The 21,160-nt window shown below is 43.6% G+C and overlaps 1 protein-coding gene and 1 long non-coding RNA gene across 12 annotated transcripts in view; both read right to left on the reverse strand.

The window, feature by feature from the left end:
- The window catches only part of NRP1 (neuropilin 1), a 139,763-nt gene that overhangs the window by 94,146 nt on the left and 24,457 nt on the right, over nucleotides 1-21,160 (reverse strand). The window lies entirely within an intron of this gene.
- On the reverse strand, nucleotides 1,986-4,397 carry LOC310745287. The gene is made up of 2 exons (XR_014540065.1): nucleotides 2,497-4,397; nucleotides 1,986-2,180 (listed from the first exon to the last, which is right to left on the reverse strand). It is a non-coding gene; the product is annotated as an uncharacterized lncRNA (long non-coding RNA).

The raw sequence follows: 21,160 nt of genomic DNA on the forward strand, positions 1-21,160 counted from the left end.
TCTCCCATACGAGAAATATGGAAAAAAGGAACTTAAGGCTTCAAATCTATACTCACTGACCTGAAAGTTAGTACCACTGAACTGAATAGGTATTAACTTTGGAGTAGACATGTCTAAGATTATACTATCAATCACTAAAACAACACTATCCATGTTACTGCAAGAAAACAAAGCTCTAATATCTGTTAACAAACCAATCAACGTTTTCTCTAAACCCTCTTTAGTGCTGAACTATATTATCTTGATTTTAAACTACAGCTAGTTGTAACATGGTACCCATCATAATTTCAGTATATAAAAGTCGATCCTGTCGAGTAACTTTTAGTGCCATTTTTACTGTGTGTGCTGTTTAAGCTAAAATGTAAATACAGCCCCAGTTATAACTAGATTGATATTATGATAAAACATCCCATAGAAATTTAAAGCCACTAAGCCTGAGTTCAGCTTCTTTGTATCATATATCCCTGGAATGTCACAGCTTTTATGAGTTATGTGACCTTGTGATTTATATGGGCCTTGAGAAATAACTATGTGTTTAGAATGGGGGGAAATCGAGGCTAATAAAACTTCCCAGTAGCCTAAACGCAGGAACAGCTTGTTAGCTAGGGTCAGCCACATGACCCAAAGCATAGTGACAGCTCACTGTTATGACTGCAAGATGGGCGGATTCAGACATGGTAATTAAAAAAATAATTAAAAAATCCAATGATTTTATATTTTTTAAAACAATTAGAAGAGGAGCATATGTTCAAATGAAATAGAACTTTGAAAAAAAAATAGTGAGGAATTCATGAAGTCATTCTGTCACATCCTAAGAAAATGTGGTCTTTCCAGACAGAAAGGGGAGTAAAATCCCTGTTGTTTTCAAAATACACTTTATGCATAGTTAATCTGCAAACGTACTGCTATTCCTTCTAAAAAAATAGTTCATATATGATGTCCTATGGGCCTGAGGGCATCAATGCACACATGAAGTTCCACCATCAACAAGTATTTGTTTATATAGAGAAAATAAATCAACATAAACATTTGTCCATGTGGACTTGCTCCTTTCATTGAAATGCGCATAAATGTTTGATGCTTACACTGAAGTGCTGGAGAGACTCTAAACTGGGATAAATATCTACAGAGCTTGAATAATTTTCTTTGAAGTCAATAAAGATTTCACAGATTTCAGTAAAAATGATAGAACATTTCGGCTGAAATGAATATGATCCTATAAATTTATGAGGAGCTATATGAAACTTGCAAGGTGCAAGTTTAAAAGACCAAAGAGATCCTATCTTTCTTTGATTGTTTGAGAAATTTATATTTTCCTATGGCTATTTCTTATGACTAGAGAGCTGAATTTTATCAGCAAAACAAACGTTGGTGGTTCCAGACGCCAGCTTCCAAGATAATCACAACCTGGAGAATGACCTTTGTGTTTATTTCATAAGGCTCGGGAACAGCAAACACTAGCAGCGACTGTTTTTAATGTAGACATCATTGTAGTGGCTGACATTTTAAAAATTTCATAAATAATTGCATTCCTTGTGAACAGCTCTTCTACTTCATGCCACACAGTATACGTATTGCTAAGTATTTCCTTTTGAAATTTTACAGCGAAACATAGCCCCATTTGTTCCATTGTAAAAATATGCAAGAGACAGAATCCCGTTCTTTATTGCATGTCTGAAATGGCAATAACCTCCTCTCTTGACACCTGCAGAAATCCCCATTTAACAAATAAAATGCATATAGTCTTCATTAGTTGTAAACTTAATTTGGTCTTTGGGGAAATATAAAGTCAGATGGGACTAGCTTTTCTTCCCTTCCCCTTTTCTCTTTTCCAGCAATTAAAACTTAAGAAACTTACATGTGAACATTTTAAAGTATTATTGCTCAAGTCATATAAAGATGCAGTAGTTCTTTTTTAAATCAGACAGGCACTTACAATTTAGATGTTTTATTGCCTGCCGAAAAGGTTTCTGTTTTGCCAAGCATTTTTAGAATATTAATTTGATGTAGTGTTGATTATTTGTTCTGTATTTTATGATTTTATAACTGTACACTATAGTGATTGTACTGTGCACTGCCATGACATTTTCTCTCTCCATTTTCCACACACCATGCAGAATTTTATAGACTTCTGTCATGCCACCTTTCTCTAAATGCTGCAACATTTCCTCATAGGTAAACTGAGAGCCAGTGTGGTGTAGTGGTGAAGAGCGGTGGACTCCTAATCTGGTGAACCGGGTTCGCGTCTCCGCTCCTCCACATGCAGCTGCTGGGTGACCTTGGGCTAGACACACTTCTTTGAAGTCTCTCAGCCCCACTCACCTCACAGAGTGTTTGTTGTGGGGGAGGAAGGGAAAGGAGAATGTTAGCCGCTTTGAGACTCCTCACAGAGTGTTTGTTGTGGGGGAGGAAGGGAAAGGAGAATGTTAGCCGCTTTGAGACTCCTTAGGGTAGTGATAAAGCAGGATATAAAATCCAAACTACTACTACTACTACTAAACTCTTCGTTCCCTTGATCATTTTGGTCACCGTTCTTTGAATGTTTTCTTTATAACTTTATAATATCCGTTCTGAGGTGAGGCAACCAGAGCTGTGCACAGCATTCCAAATGTGGTTGCACCATTGATTTGTATTCATCTCCTTTTCCCTGCAAAGCCTCCCCTCCCCAATCTGATCTGGAAGGTCCCTCAACTATTTAGAGCAAATTTGGGGAGCATGCAGGGAGTTGCAGAATCTGTTTCTCCAGTGGTGTACAGTGGTACCTTGAGTTAAGAACTTAATTCGTTCTGGAGGTCCATTCTTAACCTGAAACTGTTCTAAACCCGAGGTACCACTTTAGCTGTTCTCATCCTGAAGCAAAGTTCTTAACCCAAGGTACTATTTCTGGGTTAGCGGAGTCTGTAACCCGAAGCGTCTGTAACCTGAAGCATCTGTAAACCGAGGTACCACTGTACTGTTTTACTGCTGGATTGACACCACTGGATTTCACCCTGGAAGATTTATTTATTTTATTTAAAGTCCCATGTACAGGCCACCACCCTTCATGCAAATAGATTCCATGGCACTGTACCATAGGAGCAAATGAAATTTATTCATACCAAATGCAATGTACCAGAAACATTTATAACTGATTAACAAAATGAGAAGAGGAAATGATAAACTTATTAAACTGAGATAAAAAAGGCAGGACCACCAGCATGTTGATCTGTCCTGCTTCCAGATTTCTAGAATGTAAAGTCATGTTGTAGGAGACCAAATACACCATTAAAATGTACTTATGTTTTTGGTTTGTTAGTTTTTTTAAAAAAACAACTTTCTATTCCGGACAACAGCCATATGAGAAATACGGTATGTAAAATCACCCCACAACTGGTCCTGCTAAACATTTTCCAAGACAATAATGCCCACTCACATCACAAAGAACTCATAACCCACCTACTCTCAGCAGCCAGAAACACCATAACCAGACACTGGTGAGACCTGTCAGGAGTAAGCATGGACCAATGGTACTAAATAGTATGGGAAACAGCCTTACTAGAAAAATTAACCAATAAACTGAAACTGACATGGGGACAAATAGAAGAAGATGCCTTCACCCCGTTATGGCTCCCCTTTATTACATACACAGCCCAACAAGACAACGACAAGCTTCTACCAACAGTATACGAATCAATATGGCTAACCTGATTCAAAAACACCCACCCAACTCACACATGAAAACAAAGTCCACCACAGCCAACCACAAACAAGCAACCGCACCCTAGGCCAACCCCAACTTCTCTCACCTCCAAAGCAACACAAGCGAATAACAAAGAGAACCTGCACAAACGACGCTGACACAAAACCCCACACATACATTAAGTAAAATAGAAACATCGCCACTCGACCCCACCCCCACGCACCATGGCCCCCTCCACCTCTTCCCCCCTTTCTTCCTAATGTAACACCAATGTCTCAACAAATGAAACTGACCTGTAGAAAATGTAACTTGAAAAAAAGAGACATTGCACATACTTTTGTAAGCCCAGAAATCTTTAATAAAAAATACATTAAAAAAACCACAACTTTCAAATAGTACTGGTATAGTACTGATGGTTTGGTATAAGGTTTATCTTACGCTTAATAGCATGTTTTTGTACAATGGAGCATCTTAGTGTCTTAGTGTAGGTTATCTTTCCTTTCACTGAATCTGAAGAAAGGATGCTATTAAATATTCTGTCATACCTGTAATACCACTGCAAGCATCATTCTAATAAATCTCAGAGGCTTTGCCCCTTAAACTCTCCAACTTTTGTCACTGAAAAGAGAACAAAGAGATCTTAAACAGTACACCCAGTTTCTGGTCTGTCACTGTTGCCTGTGACATAAACTATTGTGCTGTCCTACCAATTACATCAAACCTCCCTATAATAAGCATCATTACAAGAACATCTCTTCATAACACATAAATGCTTGGGGGCACAGACTTGTCGAGATGAACAGGGACTTACGCACATAACTCCCATTAGCGTTAATAAGAGTTGGCAATGTAATTCCCAAGATATTGGAAAGAGACTATTGTGCATCCGCTGGTGCTCAAAGATGGGAGTTTTAATTATAATGAGCCTAGAGAATAAAGGCTGTAATACTGAACACTCTTAAGTCCCATTGACTTCAATGCAATGTCTCTTCAATGAGACATATTCATGAGATGGGATGGCTGCTATGGAAACATTTTCACTTCTTTCTGAGCAGGGAAATACTTTTTAGCTGGAATCACATCATATATGTGAAGGTCAGGGTGTCTTAAGCCAGCGAGTGACATCAGTTTCAATTTGCCTGCCCCTAAATTATTTTGTATGGAAGTGAGAGCTGGACCATAAAGAAGGCTGATCGCCGAAGAATTGATACTTTTGAATTATGGTGCTGGAGGAGACTCTTGAGAGTCCCATGGACTGCAAGAAGATCAAACGTATCCATTCTTAAGGAAATCAGCCCTGAGTGCTCACTGGAAGGACAGATCCTGAAGCTGAGACTCCAATACTTTGGCCACCTCATGAGAAGAGAAGAATCCCTGGAAAAGACCCTGATGTTGGGAAAGATGGAGGGCACAAGGAGAAAGGGACGACAGGACGAGATGGTTGGATAGTGTTCTCGAAGCTACCAGCATGAGTTTGACTAAACTGCAGGAGGCAGTGGAAGACAGAAGTGCCTGGCGTGCTCTGGTCCATGGGGTCATGAAGAGTCGGACACGACTAAACGACTAAACAACAACAACAAATTATTTTGGAAGAAGTTAATCTAAGTAATTTAATAATGCAGCTACCCCTCCATCTCCCAAGTGATGGCAGCCACCCACCATCTACTTCCTTTGAACATCCCTGTGGATAAAACAGGGATCCAGCCATACAGATTACATAGTCTGCAGATAGCCTTCTAAAGCACTAGGGGTCCCAGGTAGCCAGACTTAGGCATCTTATTCAATGTGCCATCACAGCAGCTTATCAAGCTGTGGAGGGTCCAGAAAAAAAAAATTCTGGTTGAGTACAGAAGGAGCAAAGTATACTACTAGGTGGGCAAGTTAAGTTCACAACTCCAAAAGAAAAATAACAGTATGTTAATGACAGAGCCCAGCAATGGGGAGCAAATGTGGGAGTAAATCCATTGGGGGGGCGCTTGCTCCCTCTTTCTGCCATTGGTGCAGCCTATGTGTCATGGACTGGCTGCAGAGGAGTGGTGGGAGGCACTAGCTGGGGAACCCCTGGGGAAGAAGGCTCAGAGCCTTCTTCCCCACTGGTGGTGGGACTGGTGGTGGGACAATGATGCATGGTCAGAGGCAGAAGATGGAGCAGCTGGGAGGACAAGGTGTCAGAAGTTGAAGAGGCAACAGGGTTTAGTGAGCAAGAAGAAGCTGGGGCAGAGGGCAATCCAGAATCAGAGGCAGAAGAGGAGGGGTCCAAGAGGCAGCGATGAGGCAGGCCGTTGAAGAATCCAGGGAGCCTCCTCTTCCTGTTGTGACCAGCTCTCCTCCCCACTGGTCTCCTAGACACTTAGAAAAATGAAGAGGGCAGCACAATGAAATACAAGGTGCTGGAGCCTTAGGCTGCTGGGGAAGGAACCATTGGAGGAGTCTTAGAGAGAGGTGGGAAGGCGGGGGCCTTCAGTCCTTGCAACAGCCTCATTGGGGCAAGACCTACTAGGAAGAGTTGCTGTGATCACTAGGCCTGTGCTGTTTTGGTTTCTTTGAACAAAAAGTTAACTTCATGGACACTCCTCTTTTTTATTCCTCAGCCACTCCTGATTCTGGCTCCTGACACTATGTCACAAAGAACTTCTGGGTGCTTAGGTGCCGCTAATGCAGTGGTCAGAGGACCATCCTGTAACTTCTAGTTCAGCAGTGTCACGAGGCTAATAGGATTCCACTAGATCCTATAAAGTCCCAGACTCTGGCCTGGCTCCTCAGTGTGAGCACTGTATTGTTTGAGTGAACGCTGGTTGCATTCAGGCTCTCCATACTTCTTTGCCTGTTTCTGCTTCAGATCACCAGCCCTGACAATCTTGCAGTTGCCCCCCATCAGACATGTGGAGAAGCAGAACGAGATGACGAAACAGCACCCATGCACCACAAGGATCAGCTGTACTAATCTCCAACAAAAGAGTTCTGTGGAGCGTATCCTACTGATCTCTATCACCGACAAACACAAGGATAATTACTAGCAAAATGTTTTTAGGAATGCAATTAGGATTACATTGCTAACAAATGTATAACTACAAGGAAGCTATAGCACATCTGTTGTTGCATATCCATTTAGTGCTTTAGCATATGTATGTGAATTTTATAAAAATGGGTTTTTTAAAGTTGAATTGCTTAAAAGAATTACAGATAAGCCTCGTTATTTTTCATCGGCTCTTATCAGCATCACCTAAGGCACATTTCCAGTTCTTGTCAAATTACTCATATTTCTGTCAGTGCTAAAGAGCCTATCACAAATCCTGCAGCTTGTGCAAGCTTCAAATATCCTTGAATATTTCATTAATATTTACAAATGTATGCCCACAGTTTCAATAGTTGCTCACATGAACTGTGAAGTGCCAATGTAGCAAAGCAGAAATCCACTTTTGGAATAAATTGTCACGGCCCAATAAGAAGAACAAGAAAAGGAGCAGAGAGGGAGGCTGCTTCTGTGGCATGCCATGCTATTGTTAAAAACAAGAGAGCATCTCAGCTAAATAGTTTAAAACAGAGCCCCATTGCTTGACATTTAACTGTCTTTTTTTGATCGCTTTTCTCTTCTGGTTCCCTGTGTTGTGCGACACTATGGGGGGTCAATACACAGAAGGTTATAGATTAAATACCACACTTATTCTGCCAGTAGCACTTTTAGTGGGAGGGAAATGATGTGTGCCTTCACAAAGAGCGTACTCCCTGGGTGTCTAAAGCAAGCAACCTTTATCTACAACTTCTAAAAGCTTTCCAAGCACAAACCGATCCATAAAGCAGCCAACTTCAAATTTCCCACTATTATCGAGACATTAACTTTTCAACATTCTTGTCAATTCAGTCCACGTTCACAAGGACCTGAGACTTAAATAATGCAGGGTGGATGAAAATGTATTTAACAAACACTGGCCATGAAAAACCAAACAATTCATTGTGTGTGTTTGCCTTGCAACTGGTTCACTTCTAGCTACATGGTGGCACTTAAAGAAAATAAATCACCTTCTACCAACCCCCAGTTTGAGGAGGAAATGTTTGATTCTAAAACTCCTTCATAATAGAAAGACAACATGTTTGGGAGAGGGGGACTATGAAAATCATATTGTAAGGATGGTAGATGCATCAAATATATGGACATATCTGCCTGTGGCACAAGTTTTAAATTCATGTAATCACTCTCACAAGCTTGCAAAACACACAGTCCAAGGCTATTCAGTGATATTACAGTGCACAGTCCGAGTCAAATATTTCCCCATTAAACCCCAAACGATACAAAAACACATAAAAAAGCTGCATAACGCAAAGCAAAGCAAACATACAAACAACAACAACAACAACAACAACAAATCAGGCAGAATAACCTGCCCGGTCAAAAATCCCAGCAGAAGATATGAACATTACATCTCTTCCGAAAGGACAACAAGGAAGCAGAACTTCAAACCTCTAAGGAGAAAATAGTTCCACAGCCCTGTAGCCAAAATGTAAAGGAGCTGCTTCTGGCTTTGGCAGTTTTCACTCCCTCAGGGATTAGCAAATGAAGCAGGGTGTGATCAGAGCTAGTATGGGTGGGCAGGAGAAGGCGAGGTAGTGTCTGATATATATTTAAGGGCTTTAAAGGTAAGCACCAGCATGTTGAATTCAGCTAGAGGCATACTGGCAGCCTGTGTGTTGGAACAGTGACCATGTTTTCCGACAACCATTAGGAGACAACCATTAGGAGACAAGTACAACCTGAAGCTTCCAGCTTGTCTTCAAGGACTACCCCACATTGAATGTGTTGGAACAGACAAGACTGGAGGTGATGGTAGTACACTTCAGCACTTGAAGATCTCTATCCAAGAAGACGCAGAGCGTGCAAGACAAGAAAAGCTGAGAGGAAAATATTCCTAGCTACTGCAACACCTGGCTTCTCAAAAGATTGGGATGGATCTCCCATGTCACATCTAATTTGGCCCTGTGCCTTCTGCTAAGATCCAACATCTGATAGCTGCTTCAACTGCTGTATGACTTTTTGAAGCTTGGTCTCTTAAGGCCTTCTGTTGCATCTCACATGTTCACCTACCCTTCAATATTTCTATGATTGTTTCCAGCTTGGCTTAAATGATCTTATGCGGACATGATCCTTTCCCCTCGTCCTGCTCTGTAGTTTCTACTTGTATTATCCTGTTCTGATTTCATCTCACCCAACAAATAAAACAGCTACACTTGCATCCAAATACACACACATATATATATTCGAAAGCATGTCAAAGTGCAAGTAGATAAATAGATACTGCTCTGGCGGGAAGGTAAACGGCGTTTCCATGCGCTGCTCTGGTTTCACCAGAAGCAGCTTAGTCATGCTGGCCACATGACCCAGAAAAACTGTCTGCGGACAAACGTCGGTTCCCTCGGCCAGTAAAGCGAGATGAGCGCTGCAACCCCAGAGCCATTCGCAACTGGACTTAACTGTCAGGGGTCCTTTACCATTTTTTATATCTGTAAATAGAGATATAAGTTATAGTTTTCCTTTTTAATATTTGGCACTATGGTGACCTTTGGCTCTCTCACTTTGAACATACCTCTCAGTATAGAAATTTAATTAATAAACAATAATATCCTGTCCTAGCTTCATTGGGCTGGATTTTATTTTTATTTTTCACAGCTTGCCCAAACTAATTAATGAGGTTCCAGTTCTGTGTCACACGTATGACACAGTGATCACAGTTATGGAAACAAACAAACAAACAAACATTACTGTTTTTATACGCTAGGTAGCCATACTTTAGCAATTTACAGAGGAAACAGAAGTATGTTCACATAAGCACTTTCATTCCACTCCATCTCCTTTTACATTTGTACAACCTCATTGCCCTTGTGGCTGCATGGTTGTAAGCAACAACAGAAAACTGTGCCAATTCCATCACGAGTGCAATTTTATTCTGACTTCCACTAGGGAGTTAATCTGGCCCATTGTGTTAAGTGTTTGCCATCTGCTAAAGCACAGAACAAACCACAGAAGAAAAAGAAAACCCAGCTAAAGCAGTCCATTCACATAATAAGGATGTGAACCTAACATAGTCATGGGAAACTATCATTTTTCACATACGCATTGTGAATCAGTTCCCAGACTTTTGTGGACAGAAGGACGAATGAAATGAGAGCCAGGATGTGTTAAGTGATCTGCAGATTAAGTGGAGGGTTTTTGTTGTTGTTGTTTGCTTATGCTATTTGAGAAGGGGGCAAAAATTATTTCTGTATACACTATTTAAAATCTATGAGAAAGATCCTTAGGAAATACACAGAGACACACTGACACAGTGCATTTTCTCAAACTCTGCATTAACGTAAAACATATCAAAAGTGGGCTATTTGGAATAAACTCTTTTGGGGCACGGAAGCTTTCTGTACTCTTCTAGTAATGGCTAGTTCTGCCATGAATAATAGTGAGATATGCCGTATTTTTTGCCCTATAGGACACACTTTTCCCCCTCCAAAAATGAAGGGGAAATGTGTGTGCATCCTATGGGGCGAATGCAGGCTTTCGCTGAAGCCTGGAGAGCGAGAGGCGTCGGTGCGCACCGACCTCTCTCTCTCTCCAGGTTTCAGGAAGCTATCCGCAAGCCTTGCGCGCCCGGCGGGAGTTGCTGCCGGGCTCGCAAGGCTTGCGGGTGGCAGCCTGTTCTGGGAGCTGGGGTCGGGGGAAGCTCGGGCTTCCCCCGCCCCGCCCCAGCCCCGCGGCTGGGGGGGAAAATTAATTTTTAAAATTCATTCCCCCCCCCAAAAAACGAGGTGCATCCTATGGGCCGGTGTGCCCTATAGGACGAAAAATACGGTATATATCATGGCACAACATATATATATATATATATATAACCAAGGAGAATGTTCCCTAGGTTCTGTTTGAAGCTCAAAAGGAAAAATAGTGTTTCAGAGCTGAAGAGACATTGAGGATCATCTGGTCCAATATCCTGCTCAATTGCAGAACACAACTACCACATCCTTGACAGATGGCCATTTGGCCTTTGCTTAAATACCGTATTTTTCGCACGATTGGACGCACCGGACCATAGGGCGCACCTAGTTTTTTTGGGGGGAAATAAAGGGGGAAAAAATTCCCTTTATTTCCCCCCCCCCAAAAAGCAGGTCAGGGAAACCGAACCAGGTCGAGGAACAGCGGGATAGTGGCGCTGCGCCTCCCTGCTGTCCCCCGAGCTTGTGGGGCTGGCTGATGTCTGCCTGGCGCGAGGGGCGCTCTGCTTCAGGGCGCCCCACCCGCCGGGCGGCAGGCTGCTATCCGCAGCTTGGAGAGCCTTGCAGGGAACTCCTGCAGGGCTCCCCACCCTGCGGATGTCTGCCCGGCGCGAGGGGCGCTCTGATTCAGGGCGCCCCACCCGCCGGGCGGCAGGCTGCTATCCGCAGCTTGGGGAGCCTTGCAGGGAACTCCTGCAGGGCTCCCCACCCTGCGGATGTCTGCCCGGCGCGAGGGGCGCTCTGATTCAGGGCGCTCCGCCCGCCGGGCGGCAGGCTGCTATCCGCAGCTTGGAGAGCCTTGCGGGGAACTCCTGCAGGGCTCCCCACCCTGCGGATGTCTGCCCGGCGCGAGGGGCGCTCTGATTCAGGGCGCCCCGCCCGCCGGGCGGCAGGCTGCTATCCGCAGCTTGGGGAGCCTTGCAGGGAACTCCTGCAGGGCTCCCCACCCTGCGGATGTCTGCCCGGCGCGAGGGGCGCTCTGATTCAGGGCGCCCCGCCCGCCGGGCGGCAGGCTGCTATCCGCAGCTTGGGGAGCCTTGCAGGGAACTCCTGCAGGGCTCCCCACCCTGCGGATGTCTGCCCGGCGCGAGGGGCGCTCTGATTCAGGGCGCCTCGCCCGCCGGGCGGCAGGCTGCTATCCGCAGCTTGGGGAGCCTTGCAGGGAACTCCTGCAGGGCTCCCCACCCTGCGGATGTCTGCCCGGCGCGAGGGGCGCTCTGATTCAGGGCGCCCCACCCGCCGGGCGGCAGGCTGCTATCCGCAGCTTGGGGAGCCTTGCAGGGAACTCCTGCAGGGCTCCCCACCCTGCGGATGTGTTCCCGAAGCGCCGGGCGCTCTGCTTTCAGGGCGCCCGACGCTCCGGGAAGCAGGCTGCTATCCGCAGCCTAGACATCCCTGCGGTATCTCCCGCAGGGTTGCCTAGGCTGCGGATGAGTTCCCGAAGCGCTGGGCGCTCTGCTTTCAGGGCGCCCGACGCTCCGGGAAGCAGGCTGCTATCCGCAGCCTAGACATCCCTGCGGGATCTCCCGCAGGGTTGCCTAGGCTGCGGATGAGTTCCCGAAGCGCCGGGCGCTCTGCTTTCAGGGCGCCCGACGCTCCGGGAGGCAGGCTGCTATCCGCAGCCTAGACACAGCTAGCGGAGCGCTAATCCCGAAGCTTGGGGCTGCGGAGCTCAGCGCGCCCCAAGCTTCTGGGTGCCGGCAAGGTCTAGACGGCTAGCGGAGACCTTGCCGGCACCCAGAAGCTTGGGGCGCGCTGAGCTCCGCACGCCGCAAGCTTCGGGATTAATGCAGCGCTCCGCTAGCCGTGGGAGAGCTGGGTCTCCCACGGCTAGCGGATAGCTTCCTGAAGCCTGGAGAGCGAGAGGGGTCGGTGCGCACCCACCCCTCTCACTTTCCAGGCTTCAGCGAAAGCCTGCATTCGCTCCATAGGACGCACACACATTTTCCCTTGCTTTTTAGGAGGGAAAAAGTGCGTCCTATGGTGCGAAAAATACGGTAACTTCAGCAAAGGAGAGCCTATCATGTCCCAAGACAGGATGTTCTACCAGCAAACAGCTCTTACCATCAGGAAGTTTCTCCTGGTGTTTAGTCAAAATCTGCTCCCCTGCAGTTTTCATACATTGGTGGTTCTAATCCTGCACTCTGGAGAACAAAGAATACATCTGCTCTATTTTCTGTGCGACAGAACTTTAAGATCGTTGAAGAAAGCTACCATGTCTCTCTTTAATACCCAGGTCTTTTAACGATTCCTCATACTACTCCTGGTGGTTCTAACTTGGATGAGCTCTACATTTTAACCCTTGCAAAACCACCAACAAAAGATATCTGTAAGCAACTTATGTTTTGCAGCCATTCTTAAAATGGAATTGTAGCCGATGGGAATGGACACGCCTTACCTGCCAGACTCTGGTTGCCATATGCTATATCTCACAATGGTGGCTTTGATGGTGTCCACAGTTGATTATCCTGGATAGTAAATGACAACATGACACTAGACAAACTCGTGGAGAATGTGTCTATCAGCAGCTATTCACTATGACAGCTAAATGGAAACTTCCATGTTCAGAGACAATGTACCTCTGTGTACTAAATGCCTGGGTCAAACAACAGGAGGACCATCCCCATATCTCTTTAAACTTTTCAGAGGCATCTGCCTGACTGCCGTTAGAAACAGAAGTGGCCTATGGTCTGATCCAACAAGGTATTTCTTCAGTGCTTATATTGTGGCATTTAAGCTAGCATCATAAAAACGTAATTGATGCAACAATACCTCTCAGAATTGGCTGGTGATTTTTTTCTTTCTTTAACATTGAACCATCTGGGAAAGGCCATTTAATCTCTCCGTTTTCTATTTAGCAAGTGCTTATAATTGTAAAGCATGTTGCTACCTTCAGTTAGGAAACATGATCACAATTAACCTACTAGTCTGGGTTCAGTAGAAATCATGTTAAATACAAATTGCCACACATGAAGAAGTCAAGGCCAGGACATTAGTCACTGCAAATGCTGTATTCAAGTGTGGTTCAAATTTTCAGCTGGTGCAACTTAAGTGAGCCAGTGGAGTGTGCTATTGAGAACATAGTCTATGCTTCCATTATTTTCATTGCAATTGGCATAGCCTTGGCAACAGTTAAATATATTTTTATTCATTTTCAGATTGCAACACATGGGTTAGATTTACTTTTAGATCCATGGTTGATCTTGCTTTTATAAATAGTGTAAGAAGGCACTTAAGAAACCATTTTACTCCCACATCTTTCGAAAGGCGATGCTGTTTTTCTAATTTCTTAAGCAAAGTGTCTTAAGCAATTTGCTCCTAGAATAGATTGCATCCAAAACGTGATTTATTTATTATTTATGGCTGATTAAAAAAATAAAATCCTGAAAATTAACAGCTTAAAATGTCTAATGTGTAAAACAGCAGCGGAGCATTAGAACAAGCGGGCGCTGGCTTATCTAGCACTCTTTGTATTCATAACCTAAAACTGCAGAAAATGAAATCCTTTAGGTTTTAGTGTCTTAGAATTGACATGAGTTATCAATAACTTGGCATAAGAAACAGAATTTAGTGCAGCACATGTGGGGTTTAATAGTGCTATTGTTGTATAGAGGCAGGAAAACAGAAGCTTTAAATTAATGATCTTCCCCCCATAAACCTGATAAAAAAGTGAGTTTTGAAGGGGGCACGACACTATTATTTTCTGGATTTCCCTACCCACTATGTTCTCATGTTATATAGCTGGGATGGGGAACCTGTGGTCTTACAGATGTTTCTGGACTCTTATCATCCCTGATCACTGGCCGAACTGGATGGGGCTGATGGGTTCAGCAACATCTGTAAGTCCTCAGACCTCATCCCTGACATGTAACTTCAAGTTAACACCAATACAAGTTACCCTTTATCATTTTACTTTCGAAAGGCCAAGTCTACAGCAGACTAGACATTTTCAAGGCAACTTTATATCTGATAAACAGGAAAGGTCTTCTTAAGACACAGCGAAGGAAGCTCTGACATCCGCTATTTTTAAAATAAAACACTATTTCAGTTTTTTAAAGGCAACTTCAAGCTGCAGCTTGAGTAATAGAGGGTGCCGTTGATTTTTTTCCAAGCCTAACAAAAGGCAGTGTCAGCATCAGGATACAAATAACAGTCTTGGAAGCATAATAATTGCAAACAGAGGTGTGCAATCTACATGACTTTGTTTTATTTATGAATCTGTGTTCTGCTCTTCCATGCAAAGGAGCCCAGAATGATAAAAAGCAAGATGTTAAAACAGTACAATTCAAAATTAACTAAAAACATATTTAAAACATCTAAAAAATTCTTTTAAAAAACAATTTAAAACCATTTCCAAACCATCTAAGAACTGCCCACGCTCACACCAAAGACAGATGCCATTCATTTGGGACACATTCCATGCTCCTTGCTGAGCAGTAATTCTTAGCATGCAGAAACAGGAGTTTCAGCACTTGCAGTTAGGCGCTCCGAAAATGACAGCACCATAGTATGATTTGCTCATCAAGTGTTTCTTTCCTGCCTTTGATCACAATATCAGACAACTGCCCTTGCTATGGCAGCAAAACAACAACAACAACAAATTATTGATTTTATTAAGTGAAAAGTAACATCTACCAAGTGCACTTCATTCTTTGGGTAGCATGAATATCACGTAAGGTTTAAAAATAATTGTGTTGCCTCACTGAAGTCTGGAAACCAATATGAATGTGTCTGTAAATCATGGTGTTCTTTCCCCCCACCTCCCAAGTGAAATTTCAGCTTCGGCTTCAGAGAAATATGCAATAAGGTTGCCATCTGTGTCATTTTACTCAGCCCAGATCGACATTTTCGCAGTGTTCCCAGACTGCTACATAGCTTAGTTATTAGCAATTACAAACATGGCTCAGTTATTAGCAATGGGATGTCTTCATCCAGTTCATATCGTCTGTGCCTCTTTTATTTATTTTGGAGGAACAATGAGTATAAAACATCTCTGCTGGACTCTGACACGGTGTTTACAAAGGCAGATGTCTACAGCAATCAAGAGGCGGTTGGGGGAGGCGGAGAAGGAGGATGCTGTTACAGCCACTGAAAGTTGCTTTCATCAGAGTTTGACTTGTACTCAAGGGTTGCTATAACAAGGCCTTTTCAGAAAATACAAAGAGATGAGAGTGGGAAGCAAGAAAACAGCTCCAGACAGCGAAAGATTAAATGTCTTTCCCTTTCTTACGCTAGTGAGCCCAGAAGCTTTCTTAGGAGATAGCTGTGGCTCATCAGTGAACAGACACCCATATAAACATATACTTATATATAAAACTGCCAAAACTGTCTTTTTCTCCTGCTGCTTCAGATGTTGGAATGCAAGGGGGGGGGGGAGAAGATTTGGGTCCCATGCCAGAGGAAAGAGAAACATCCCTTTGCACTAGTGCTGGAGCCACTGACCTCATAAGATGATCCTTTTCTAGCTTAATAAACTGAGCTAGCAACAAGCTTTGTGCCTGTGTACACAGGCCATTTCTTTCTTCCTTCTCATTATTCTGTGATAAACCCAGACATCTTCAATTAACCATAATTTCTTGCTTCGTGCAAACAAGGAAACTAATGTCACCAGGTTCAGAAAAAGCAAGGATCTTAAACCAACATTAACTCTGGAAACCATAGTTTCCCAGTTGGGATGAAAGAGGAAGTTAAACTGTGGTTAATTAAAGATTTAGCAGCATATCACAGAATGCTGAGAAGGAAGGAAGGAAATGATGGCGATCATGCAGTCTTCTGCATATTAAGCCAAGATATGATCTCCTGAACAGGGATGTTGTGTGTCCAATCTTATAGGCTGCTACTTCAACTCAGCAGGTAAAAAGGTAAAGGTAAAAGACCCCTGGACAGTTAAGTCCAGTCAAAGGCGACTATGGGGTGTGGCACTCATCTCGCTTTTAGGCCAAGGGAGCTGGCATTTGTCCACAGACAGCTTTCTGGGTCATGTGGCCAGCATGACTAAACCGCTTCTGGTGCAACGGAACACCGTGACAGAAACCAGAGTGCACGGAAACACCGTTTACCTTTCCACTGCAGCTGTACCTATTTATCTACTTGCACTGGTGTGCTTTCGAACTGCTAGGTTGGCAGAAGCTGGGACAGAGCAACATCAGTTTACCCCATTGCGGATATTCGAACCGCCAACCTTCTGATTGGCAAGCCCAAGAGGCTCAGTGGTTTAGAGCACAGTGCTATCCACATCACTCAGAACATATAGTGGCAATGTATGTCTCCTAATGGGTGAGAAAGTATTCCTTCATCAAGATGAATGTACTAGAAGACTAAACCCAAACATTCTTTTTATAGAAAAAAGGAAGAACAGTAGATTAGTGGTAGAGCATCTGTTTTGCATGCAGGAGGTCCCATACCCAACCCCTGGCATCTCCAGATAGGGCTGGGAAAGGCCCCTGCCTAAAATCCTGGAGAGCTGCTGCTACTGAGTTTAGGCAGTACTGAGCTAGACTGACCAGTGACCTGGCTCATTGTAAGTGAGCTGCCTATACTCCTGCTAGCAAGCAGCAAACTGGAGAATGAAAGATGTAGAAGATAGCTGCGTCATCATCACAATTTCTCCTTCTTTCAGAGTCCCTTTCAGTGCAACACAGAAGTCACTGACAAAAATTAATGTAGTACAAACCCAAAAAAATCCTTTATAGATCCTTTACAAAGAAGAGTAATTTTCTCTGACATTTAAAAAGAATTCAGATCATGAGATGCCATATGGTAAAAAATTACAGCTGCCTGACAGAAAGACAGAACCCTAATTTTATAAAGTTCTTTCCTGTACCCTACTTAAGTAAAAACAACAGGCTGATTCATAGCTTCCCAATTATTTGCAATAGAAAGGGGGGGGGGAGGTTGTCTCTCTTCTTCCAGCTAAACCATAAGAAGAATCTGAGATCCCACATCCTCAGAGCTCTGCAGGAGGAACATTCCATAATCTCCCCCCTATAGTAGCCCACCCAGGCACTAATACAGACAACTCACACATGCAAAGCATTTCATGTATTGTGTTCAGGATTAGGTTGACAATGCTCGCATTTATGGCCACATCGGGGAACAGGGAATAAACTGCGATCTCTTAGGAAGAGACTGAGCAGAGACCTTTTTCCTTGAGCATTGAACCAGTATCCCCATGCAAGTTTAACGCTACTATGAGGAGAGCATCATAACTACATAGCATGCCTTATTTAAAGAAGAATAGAAATACAGTCATACCTTGGTTGTCGAATAGAATCTGTTCAAGAAGTCCATTCGACTTCCGAAAACGTTCAAAAACCAAGGTGCGGCTTCCAATTGGTTGCAGGAGCTTTCTGCACTCAATCCATAGCCACGTCAGACGTTCGGGTTCCAAATAACGTTCGCAAACCGGAACACTAACTTCAGAGTTTGCGGCATTTGGGAGCCAAAACGTTTGAGTCGCGAGGCATTCGCGAACCAAGGTACAACTGTTATAACAATTTTGTTACATGTATCTGAACATTTAAAGGTACAATCAGGCAGCTACTCATCACACAGGGACTGACTCTAGTGCCTTTAATAGTGACATAGAAGGGAGTTTTTCTGCACTCACACCACGAGAGACGCTCAACCTGTCAAATACAGTGGTACCTTGGGTTACAGATGCTTCAGGTTACAGATGCTTCAGGTCACAGACTCCGCTAACCCAGAAATAGTACCTCGGATTAAGAACTTTGCTTCAGGATGAGAACAGAAATTGTGTAGCGGCAGTGGGAGGCCCCACTGTTCTTCAGGTTAAGAACAGTTTCAGGTTAAGAACAGACCTCCAGAATGAATTACATTCTTAACCCAAGGTACCACTGTAAATGGGATTTAAACATTCCAGTGCACACTTATATCTTGGTTTTCAACAGGTGTCTATCTTGCTCCAGACAGCTCTCCTACCGATTATTTTTTTAGAAGAGTACATTTATTTTCCAACCTTGGATTGGTCTATTACCTTTCCAAAGCTACATGAAGCCACAGTAGCAGCCCTGTTGCATGAGACCAAAGGCTTATCTAGCACAGCATCCTTTTCCCCACAATGGGCAAATAGATGCCCATGGGAAATTCAACCAAGCACGGCATAAGCACAACAGCTCCCTCCCACCACTGCTTCCTGGCAACCAGCATCAAAGAGGGATGTCATTTCTGATCCTGAAAGTACTACACAGCCACCATGACTAGTTGCCATTGACAGATTTCTTAATCTAATCTCATTTTTAAAGTTAAATTGGTGGCTATGATCACATATTGCAGTAATTCATTCCACAGTTAAGGAGCACTTCCCCTTACCTGCCTTCTCCTAACATTCAGGTGTTACCCTAGCGCCTGGTATTTTTTCCTTCACGCTATGGATAAATTTTAAATATCTTTATTATTTCTTCCCTCTTACTCACCTCCCCATTTCAAATTAGGGGTGGTGTGGCTAACACCCAATTCATTAATACAATCAGTGCATATGAAGTGTATGTGGTTAGGACTTTTTGTCTCAATGTGCAAACTTTTCACATTTAATTTGTTCCCACAAATCTCACAAGATCTTATAAGATAGCCATAAAGATACAGGGAAGTAAATTTGCATAAATACCCTCAAGCATGACATACGATCTAGTCTACAATGTGTCTTCCTGGTCACTGGCTTGCAGCCCAGGCCAGGTGTCCCTTGATCTTCAGAGGCCCAGGTAAAATGTCTCTTTGCCACATCTCATGTTTAGGCACTGACTATGGGATATAATATCACAACTCTGTCCAGAATCTTATTAAACTCCTTTTCTCATTTAAGTTGGGTCATTCTACCCATCAGCTGCCCCACCTCAGGTAAACCTATACAACACATTCCACAATTATCTTTACATAATGATCACTAGCCATATACTCTGAATTTCATCCAACATATTTATCCCCTAGCCCTCATCAGCCTCAAACACAACAGCAGAACTGCTTTCAGATAGCTGCTCCTACTTATCTTGTTTTCTCATTTTCTTCACTTGGCATTTACTTTGAATAGAATCCTTCGGGTCAGTTTAAAGAGGCGTTAAAATGCAGGGGAAAGAAGGGTGTTTTTTTTAAAACAAACAAAACATTTACACAGGCAAGGCGAAACCTACATATGACACCTTTTACAACTGCTCTGAGAAGCACCCCTCCTCCCTGCAAAAAGGAAAAAAAACGATACTAGAGGGTGCGCCAAAGTTGATCGCTTAGCAAAATAAATAAATAAAACTCTTAACACACACAAGCAAATCCACACCAAAGCAAAACCAGACATGTCATTAAAAAAAAAAGAAACCGCACAGTGGAAAAGAAGCTATGTGCCAGATACTTCCAACCAGGAGCAGCCTTTGGAGGGGGAAAAAGTAATGGGTCTACAAGTTCAAACTGCCCAAGATGCCTTTAAAGTGATCCCAGTCCCCTCCTCACATGAGAACACAACCATTACTGTGTCATTGCTGTTAGGTTCACAGCTCTCTGGGGGACACACTGCTAATGCAGAACGGACTAGTTCCATAAAGACAATAAGCACTGTACTTGAAATTACTTGCAAATGGATGGCATTTGCCGCTCCGTTTTCAGTTAGAACCGAGCCTTTTATATGCTCTTCTCTTAAGCAGTAACATGTCTCCTATGGATAGAATTACCACTTCATTTCTTTTGTTTTGCTTTGTTAGCTTAGATAACTTTCCCCCCTCATCTTTTTTAAATCACTACACATTCCAAATGATTGGTTCCCTATGCGTTAACAAAGATAAAAGGGGTTTTTGTTGTTGTTGTTGTTGTCGTCCAGAAGGTGGAGAACAGCTGGAGCTGCAGCCCTTTAAAAATGCCCTACGTTGGCAGAAGGGGGCAACAAGAGACATGCCCCATTGTGGGGTCTGCAGAGAGAATGACTGGTGGGCAAGTTTTCCCTCTGCACAAGCAAGGAAGCAACCTTTTGAGAACCAGAAGGAGTGGCTGATGAATACCCACCCAGGGATATTCATCAGCTTGCAACCCAGCTTGCATTACTTATGCACCCACCCTGAAGAGAAACAGCCATCTGACCTTACCTACCCTGCTCTAGACTAGGGATAGAGAACCCAATCAATAGATGAATAAAAAGGCAGCTGTCCTTCAAAATTCATGCTTCTCTCAATTTTCTAGTTTTTCAGCCAAAAAACATATACGTACTGGGGTAAAGTGTGCACAAAAAGGGATGGATATGCGCAAATATGGTTTGCATTATGGAGAACTTCTTGCAAAAATGCATATATTAGGATAGGTAAAGGTAAAGGGACCGCTGACCATTAGGTCTAGTTGTGACCGACTCTGGGGTTGCGGCACTCATCTTGCTTTATTGGCTGAGGGAGCCGGCATACAGCTTCCGGGTCATGTGGCCAGCATGACTAAGCCTCTTCTGGTGAACCAGAGCAGCACACGGAAATGCCGTTTACCTTCCCACAGGAGCGGTACCTATTTATCTACTTGCACTTTGACGTGCTTTCGAACTGCTAGGTTGGCAGGAGCTGGGACCGAGCAATGGGAGCTCACCCCGTCGTGGGGATTCGAACCGCCAACCTTCTGATCGGCAAGTCCTAGGCTCTGTGGTTTAACCCACAGTGCCACCCGCGTCCCTATATAATAGGATAAATGCACACAAATAGGCATATGTATTTTGATGGGAGAGTTTCTTAAAATAAAATACGTAAAAGAGTC

Source organism: Podarcis filfolensis (assembly GCF_964270895.1).
Source record: "Podarcis filfolensis genome assembly, chromosome: 12".
In the NCBI taxonomy this organism is placed as follows: Eukaryota; Metazoa; Chordata; class Lepidosauria; order Squamata; family Lacertidae; genus Podarcis; species Podarcis filfolensis.